This window comes from Eutrema salsugineum, unplaced genomic scaffold (genome assembly GCF_000478725.1).
Source record: "Eutrema salsugineum unplaced genomic scaffold, Eutsalg1_0 scaffold_23, whole genome shotgun sequence".
NCBI classification, from domain to species: Eukaryota; Viridiplantae; Streptophyta; class Magnoliopsida; order Brassicales; family Brassicaceae; genus Eutrema; species Eutrema salsugineum.
The window spans coordinates 1,500,732-1,509,026 of NW_006256805.1; the positions used below are offsets into that span (position 1 = coordinate 1,500,732).

Consider the following 8,295-nt stretch of genomic DNA (forward strand, 5'->3'; position numbering starts at 1 on the left):
AAGATCCTAAAACATAAAAAGAAAGAAAAGAAATGATTAAAAGAACTATGTACAAGGATAAGCTTGGGGTGTCTCCCAAGAATACTTTGTTTAATGTCACTAAGTTTGACTTTGAAAACCTGTTTAACAGGCTAGTGGATCATCAAGAGGAACTTTAGATGCGTCCTCTCTCTTCTCAGAAACAAGGTAATGCTTGACCCTTTGTCCATTCACAACAAAACCCTTTCCATCTTTTCCCTCCAAGACCAATGCTCCATAGCTTCTAACTTCTAAAACCCTGAATGGTCCTGACCATCTTGACCTCAACTTACCAGGAAATAGCTTGAGCCTTGAGTTAAACAAAAGAACCAGATCTCCCACCTTAAAATCTTGATAATTTTCTGATCATGCAAGATCTTGGTCTTCTCCTTGTATATCCTTGCACTCTCAAAGGCATTGAGTCTGATCTCTTCAAGTTCACGAAACTGGAGTAGCCTCTTCTCTTGGGCTGTCTTAATGTCAAAGTTCAACATTTGAACAGTCCAAAGAGCCTTATACTCAAGCTCGACTGGTAAATGAAAGCTCTTCCCATACAACAGATTGAAAAATGATGTTCCAATGGGAGTCTTGTAAGCAGTCCTATAGACCAAGAGAACATCATCCAACTTCTTGCTCCAGTCTTTCCTTGAGTTGCTCACGGTCCTTTCTAAGATAACCTTGATTTGTCTGTTTGAAACCTCTACTTGGCCACTGGTCTGAGGGTGATATGGACTAGCTATCTTGTGCTTGACACCATGCTTCCTTAGCAGTCCCTCTAAAGTCTTGTTCACAAAATGAGAACCTCCATCACTTATCACTACTCTAGGAACCCCAAAACTTGGGAAAATGGTGATTTTGAAGAGCTTGACCACCACTTTAGAGTCATTGGTTGGGGAAGCACCAGCCTCAACCCATTTGGAAACATAATCCACAGCAACAAGTATGTACTGATTCCCATATGAGCTCACAAAAGGACCCATGAAGTCAATACCCCAGCAATCAAAAAGTTCCAATTCCAAAATGGGATTTTGGGGCATCTCATGTCTTTTGGATATGCTTCCATGCTTCTGACAAGCATCATAGCTAGGCATAACAACCTGAGCATCTCTGAACATTGTAGGCCACCAGAACCCTGAATGTAACACCTTGGCCACTGTCTTGAAAGCTCCTAAGTGACCTCCATAAGGTGAGCCATGACATTCCTGTAGCACTGGTTGCATCTCTTCCTCAGCTAAGCATCTCCTATACAGGTGATCTTTGTTCAACACATACAAATAAGGTTCATCACAATGATACCTTTGCACTTCTTTGAAGAATCTCTTTCTCTTGTAGGTATCTAGTTCAGGTGGCTCTACACCACAAGAGAGATAGTTAACAATGTCTGCAAACCAAGGTATCCTCTCTCTTATAGCATCAGCCTACTCCACCTCCAAGTAGGACCTAACAACCAATAGATGCTCTTCAGGAACTGAGTCATCTAGAGGGACATCTGATTTCACTCTCAGCCTAGAAAGATGATCAGCAACTCCATTTTCAATGCCCTTCTTGTCCTGCACTTCCATATCAAATTCTTGCAGGAGTAGAACCCACCTCAAGAGTCTAGGCTTGGCATCCTTCTTAGTCATGAGATATCTGAGTGCTGCATGATCAGTGTACACAATAACTTTTGATCCCACAAGGTAGCTTCTGAATTTATCAAATGCAAAAACTATTCCCAGCATTTCCTTTTCTGTGCTTGCATACTTTTCCTGAGCAGAATCAAGGGTCCTACTGGCATAGTAGATCACATGAAGTTTTCTGTCCTTCCTCTGGCCGAGCACAGCTCCAACTGCATAGTCTGAAGCATCTGTCATCACTTCAAAGGGTAATGTCCAATCAGGGGTCTGGACAACTGGTGCACTGATCAATGCCTCCTTGATCTTCTTGAAAGCTTCCTCACACTCAGCATCAAAGACAAATTCAACCTCTTTGCACAACAGCCTTGTCAAAGGCCTAGCTATTCTTGAGAAGTCTTTGATGAACCTCATGTAGAACCCTGCATGCCCAAGGAAGCTTCTTATGCCCCGGCAACGGTGCCAATTGATAGACAAGGCTTATTATGGTCTTAGGACTATCAATCCCCTTGACTGAATTTGGAGCTTGCAGATTCACCATCACTTCCACCTTTGCTCTGTCGACTTCTATTCCAGCTTCTGAGACCTTGTGCCCCAACACTATCCCCTCTTGGACCCTGAAGTGACATTTTTCCCAATTTAACACCAAGCTGTGCTCCTCACATCTATCCAGGACCTGAGAAAGATTATACAAACACGAGGAGAAAGAGTGTCCATGGACTGAGAAGTCATCCATGAAGAGCTCTACTTTCTCCTCAATCAGATCCGAAAAAATAGACATCATACAACGCTGGAAAGTAGCAGGAGCATTGCACAGCCCAAATGGCATGCGCCTATAAGCAAATATCCCATAGGGACAGGTGAATGTGGTCTTCTCTTGGTCTCTTGGATCTATGGGGATTTGAAAAAATCCAGAGTAACCATCTAGAAAACATGGTTTGCAAGCCTCTCTATCATTTGGTCACTAAAGGCAAAGGAAAATGGTATTTCCTAGAGGTTGCATTGAGCTTTCTATAATCTATACAAATCCTGTGTCCAGTTATAGTCCTAATAGCAATCAGCTCTTCCCTCTCATTCTTTATCACTGTCATTCCCCCCTTCCTGGCACCACATGTACTGGTGAAACCCATCTAGAGTCTGAGATTGGATAAATTATCCCAGCCTCTAGGAGTTTGAGAATCTCTTTCTTCACTACCTCTTTTAAGTTGGGATTGAGACGCCTTTGGTTCTCAATGGATGACATAGATTCCTCCTCTAGGTGAATCCTATGAGTGCATAGGGAGGGTGAGATACCCTTTATGTCATTCAAAGAGTAGCCAATGGCTCTCCTATGTTTCCTCAACTCTTCTAACAACTTATGCTCTTGGTCCTCTAATAGCTTATCATTGATAATGACATGATAAGACTCATTGAGACCTAAGAAAGCATACCTGAGCCCCTTGGGAAGAGGTTTGAGTTCCAGCTGAGGTGCCTTAGACTCATCCCAATCAGCACTGAAGCTGTCTTGCATGGTTGCAGCTCCCTTGTTGCTAATCTGCTCACATGGTCCAGCCTGCTCCTCCACTTTAGAACCCACGGCCATGACTCCTTGAACCGCTCCTTGGCTTGTGTTTGAGCCTCTGGTATCCAATACCTCAGGGACACTTTCTTCCAATTCCAAGAACCCTGCCTCAGAGCCAAGTTCCCTTGCATTGTCCAAAAACAGCTTGTACCCTTCACTCTCCTCTGCCAAGAACCCATGGTCTCCTTGTTCTTTGGTTAAAGCAACTTGAAGAGGATCATCAGTATTCAATTCCTCAAGCAACTCATCAGCTAGTTGATCCATGGTCTCTACATAGAAGCATTGTCCTTCTGTGGTGGGCTTCTACATCATGTCTTTGATATCAAACTTCAGCTTTTCTTTACCAAGTTGTAGCTCAATGATGCCACCTCTTACATCAATGATTGCTCCTGCTCTGGACAAGAATGGTCTGCCCAAGATCAGTGGATCAACTGGTTTTTCATCCATTTCTAGGACCACAAAATCTGTAGGCACTTCAAAACCACCTATCTTGACTGGCAGGTCCTCTAACATCCCAACAGGCAACCTTACTGATCTATCAGCTAGGACAAGAGAGATTCTAGCAGGTTTGAACACTCTGTATCCAAGCTTTTTTGCTATGGAGAATGGCATTAAACTGACAGATGCACCCTAGTCACAAAGGCAACCAGCAAACATTAATGGACCTATACCATAAGGGAGAGTAAAGCTCCCTGGATCAGACAGCTTCCTTGGGACTGAAATTCTCTGAATGATAGCACTACACTGATGGCTAAGCACCACCATACCCTATAGCTCTTTGGTTTTCTTCAAGATAGCATCCTTTAGAAACTTTTCCAGCTTAGGCATCATCAGAAATGCTTCAATGAGAGGCATTGTAAGTGGTGTCTCATTAAGTTTCTTCTCAAAGAGTGCCCTTGCTTTATCTACAATCTGCTTCTTGAATCTTCCTGGATATGGAAGCTTAGGTTGATAGGGAGGTGGTGGAACATAAGGCTTTTCTGGTTCTGATGGCTTTTCCACCTCTTTGTCCTTCCCTTTCTTTGATCTTTCAGCTTCTTGATCATCCCTTGGGGCTGCCTCCCCACCAATTAGATCATTGTCCGCAATGATCAAATTGTTGTGCTGTATACCTGGTAGCTCTTTGCCACTTCTCAATGTTGGGTTTTGTTCAGGCTTCCCGTGTAGTTGGCCTTGGTTCTTTGAGCTAGAGGCCTGATTTTGCTTCAATTCCTTGATGTCCTGCTGCATAGATGCATACTGACTTGCAAACACTTGTTGACCCTGAAGCAGCTGTTGTAGAATACCACACATGTCTGGTCCCATCGACTGCTGCTGGTGAACCGGTGCTGACTGAAACTGATGCTGAACCGGCGCCTGCTGCTGAAACTGTGGTGGACTGAACCCTGATGGTGCTTTTGGCTGCTGCTGTGAACTGAAACTAGAACCCTGAAGTGGTTGCTGATGCTGACTGTAACCCTGATTCTGAAAAAACTGATTCTTAGGTTGAAAGGACCCTTGGAAGTTGTTCTTGGGAACAAAATTCTGTGGATCTTGAGAGGTAGGGTAGACTTGGTCTTGTGGGTTGGCTACATTGGAATTCCTGTAAGAGAGGTTCTGATTGGCATTGGCATATTGATATATTTGGAACCTCTGATTCCCAATATAGTTTAGCTCTTCCTGAGTAAGACCCTCTTCACTGATGTTCTCAAAGCATTGAGAAGGTTCCTCATACTCTCCTACAAAGTGCATTGTCTTTTGAGTGGCCAATAACACCTTGTCCAGCTTGCTTTCAAGTGTTTTAAAGTGTGCTGAGAAGAGAAGCCTCACTAAACCCATGGTGTGGGCATTGGTTAGTGTAGTGATAGACAATACTTTATGGGTCTCAGGGCTATCAATCCCCTTGTCAAAGTAGCACAAATGAGGTTGTCAATCCAAGAATGTGGTGATAGACTCTAAGCTATGTGATCAGTTTCTCAATTCAAGTAAACAAGTGAGGTTTTGATTGATTAATGACAACTAAAAACTTAAAACAAGATTAATGACTAAAGAAGTGATTAAACAAGAACTAAGCAAATGACAAGTGATGAGAATGTATGTATGATGATGAGAAAGGTCTTAGACATGATAGTGGATTAGGGTGCCTTCAGTGATAAACTAATGAGCTAATGAACCATATGATCAAGCAAACCATTCAACTTAAACATCATTAATTAAGTTAATCCTCTCATGAAGGTATCAACTTCTATGCCAAAACAGTTTCTAACCTAATCATCATTAGTGAAACATGAATTAACAAGCATTAAGAATCAGTTTAATCTGTCATTTAAGCATATAAACAATCATTCCCATGATGAATAACACTTAAACCTCTAACAACCTTGGTTCAGGCATTTCATCAAACACTTTTGGTGCATGAAATGCCCAGAATCTAGACCACATATGATTTGTATGGATCTAGCATTAAGAACAGGTTGTAGAGAATGGAATATGCATGATCTAACCCCTAAGCTCACTAATCTACCACTTAAGCACCCTAATCTACATATCTAAGACCTTAATATGGAGATTACTCACTAATCATGATCAACACACTAGATCTTTTGCAAGATGTGTTGTTAATCATGATTAGAAGTGTGTAAATGAAGAGATAGATGATAGATTCAGAAGAAAACAGCTTTAAACACCAAGATCTCTCAAACTCTCTTTATTAAACACTTAAAAATCGATATTTCTCTTCTTAAGTGGAGTCTTTTCACAAAAGAGGCAAGAGACAAAAGGAATAAAGCTTGAGTCTTGGGAAAAAAAACCCTAATAACTATTTATAGTCTTTAAAAACGAACCGGGTCAGCCCCGAACAAACCGGGTCCTGACCCGGCTTTAATGTATAAAGTGACGAATGTGCGAGTTGGTCAAGAGTCTCCCAGGTTGCATGCCCAAGTCGCACAACCAGAGGAAGAAGCTTGGACGAGGTAAAACTTTTGTAAACTCAGCCGCATTACCTTCTCGGAGTGATTTGCGAATCCGTCTGCGGCCTGGTCTCCACTACTCTTCAACTCGCATGCCTAAGTCGCACGGTCTTCAGGGATGTGCAGCTTGGTCTCCATTACTCCCAGGTTGCAGGCTCAAGTCGGTGTAGATTGCGAGTCTTCGTGCGGTTTAGTTCCAAGCGCGGCAAACTCGCATGCCTAAGTCGCACGGTTGTGGACTTAGCATTTTTCTTAGTCGGAAGCCTCAGACCTTATCCAGTGATAGCTTACTCGCACTTCTCAACTCGCCGCTCAACCTCCAGGCATTCATATTCAGGCGTTGCGAGTTAACCAAGTTGCAAGACTATCTCGCAGCATTAAGGGCTCCTCGGGACAACTTCACATTCAGCAGAGAGTAACTTCCAGAATACTGGTCCAAACGGTGATATTCCAGTTTCTGTGGACAGAAGACTCAGATATCGTCAACTTTGGTGAAGGAACATTTGGCGCTTGGGAAGTGGAAGGTTTCCTGGAGGGCTCAGCTTCGCAGTGCATTGACACGATCAGAAAGAGGCTTCTAGACATGCGTCCATTCCAGAGACGTTATCTTCTTGCTCATAGCTCCGAATTGAATGATCTCAGACGTTCTGGAAAGAGGACCAAATGTCTCGGATCCTGATGAAGGCCCTGTAAACTGAATCGGTCTGGAAGTGCATCGTCTTTCGCATTCTTCGGAGCTCATCGGGTCGGTCCAAAACGGCAGTCGAGAGAGGGGTGCCTTCCGACGAGCTTAACTCTCTGCTCCCGACTCCAAATCATATGATTCCAACTGTTCTGGAACCATGATCCAATCGTCTCCAACTTTGATGAAGCACCCGACAACTTAATCGGACCTTAAGGTTCCCCGGACAGGAGACCATTCAGGAGTATCGGATTGCTCCGGAATGGATGCGAGAGAGGTCTGTCTTCCGGTGACCGTATCTTTCAGCTCAGTGCTCCAAATGCCCTGATTCAACCTTTCCTGGGTTCTTGACTCAATTATCTCCAACGTTGATGAAGACCATGTAAGCTGAATCGGCCTGCAAGATCTTCCGGTGACGCAATTTCGGAAATGTATCTGCACCCGAGATTTTTGGCCGAGAGAATGGACCGTTGGTACGTGTTTTTGGCGAGAGGTCTCACTCGCGGTACATGAAAATCGCCGATAAAATTTGCCCGCGGTACGTGAGAATCGCCGAGAACCTCCAAAAACCCATTTTCACCATCTTTCAAACCCTGATCGCCATTCCTCTTCCTGGATCCACCTTTTCAACTCCAAATAGCTCCAAATGCACCTGATAAACACTCCAAACATGCAAAGACTCATTGGGACCTAATGCAACTCCTAAGTCCTAAAACAACCCCTAAAGACCTAAAATGCATGAAATAATATATGATTTGAAATGAAATATACAACCTAAATGATGCAAATTATGAACATATCATGTAGCTCCTGAATCTCTCCCATGCTTCACCAAAACTCTCATTGCTATGTTGAGTGAATCTGGAGATTTGGTTTCTTAGCTTTGCTGTTCTGGAAGTTGACAAGAACTTAGACAGAAATGCTTGCTTGCATTGCTCCCAATGTTTAATGGAGCCTCTTGGAAGATTCTTCTCCCATTGGTGTGCTTTGTCACCAAGACTGAAGGGGAATAATCTGAGCTTGAAGCTGTCCTCAGATACTCCATTTATCTTTGTCAAGTCACAAACTTTATCAAACTGGTCCAAGTGTTCCAAAGGATCTTCCATTGGCAATCCATGGAACTTGGAGTTTTGGACCATATTCAGTAAGGATGCCTTCACTTCAAAATTGTTGTTTTGCACCGGTGGTGCTTGAATCCCTGTTCCATACTGACGAGCATTGGCCCTGTCATTTTCCCCAACAAACACAGGTGGAGGATCATGTCTCCTTTGAGCTTGATGCTAAGGAATGTATTGAGGCTGTTGATCATTCCTATGAGCCTGCTGCTGATTGATATGTCTATATTTTACATCATTTAGAGTGCATTTTAGAGTCCTCATCTTGTGTTTTCCCATGTAAATTGAGTCTCTAGGCATGAAAATAGGATTTAGGGCTTGCATTAGGTCCCAAAGAGTTTTGCATGTTTTGAAGTCT

At 43.1% G+C, this 8,295-nt stretch overlaps 1 non-coding gene across 1 annotated transcript; it reads left to right on the top strand.

Annotated features, from left to right (window-relative positions):
- Window positions 1-7,603: 7,603 nt before the first annotated feature.
- LOC112086164 lies at window positions 7,604-7,706 on the top strand. The gene has a single exon (XR_002899342.1). It is a non-coding gene; the product is annotated as a small nucleolar RNA R71 (small nucleolar RNA).
- The last annotated feature ends 589 nt before the right edge of the window (window positions 7,707-8,295 follow it).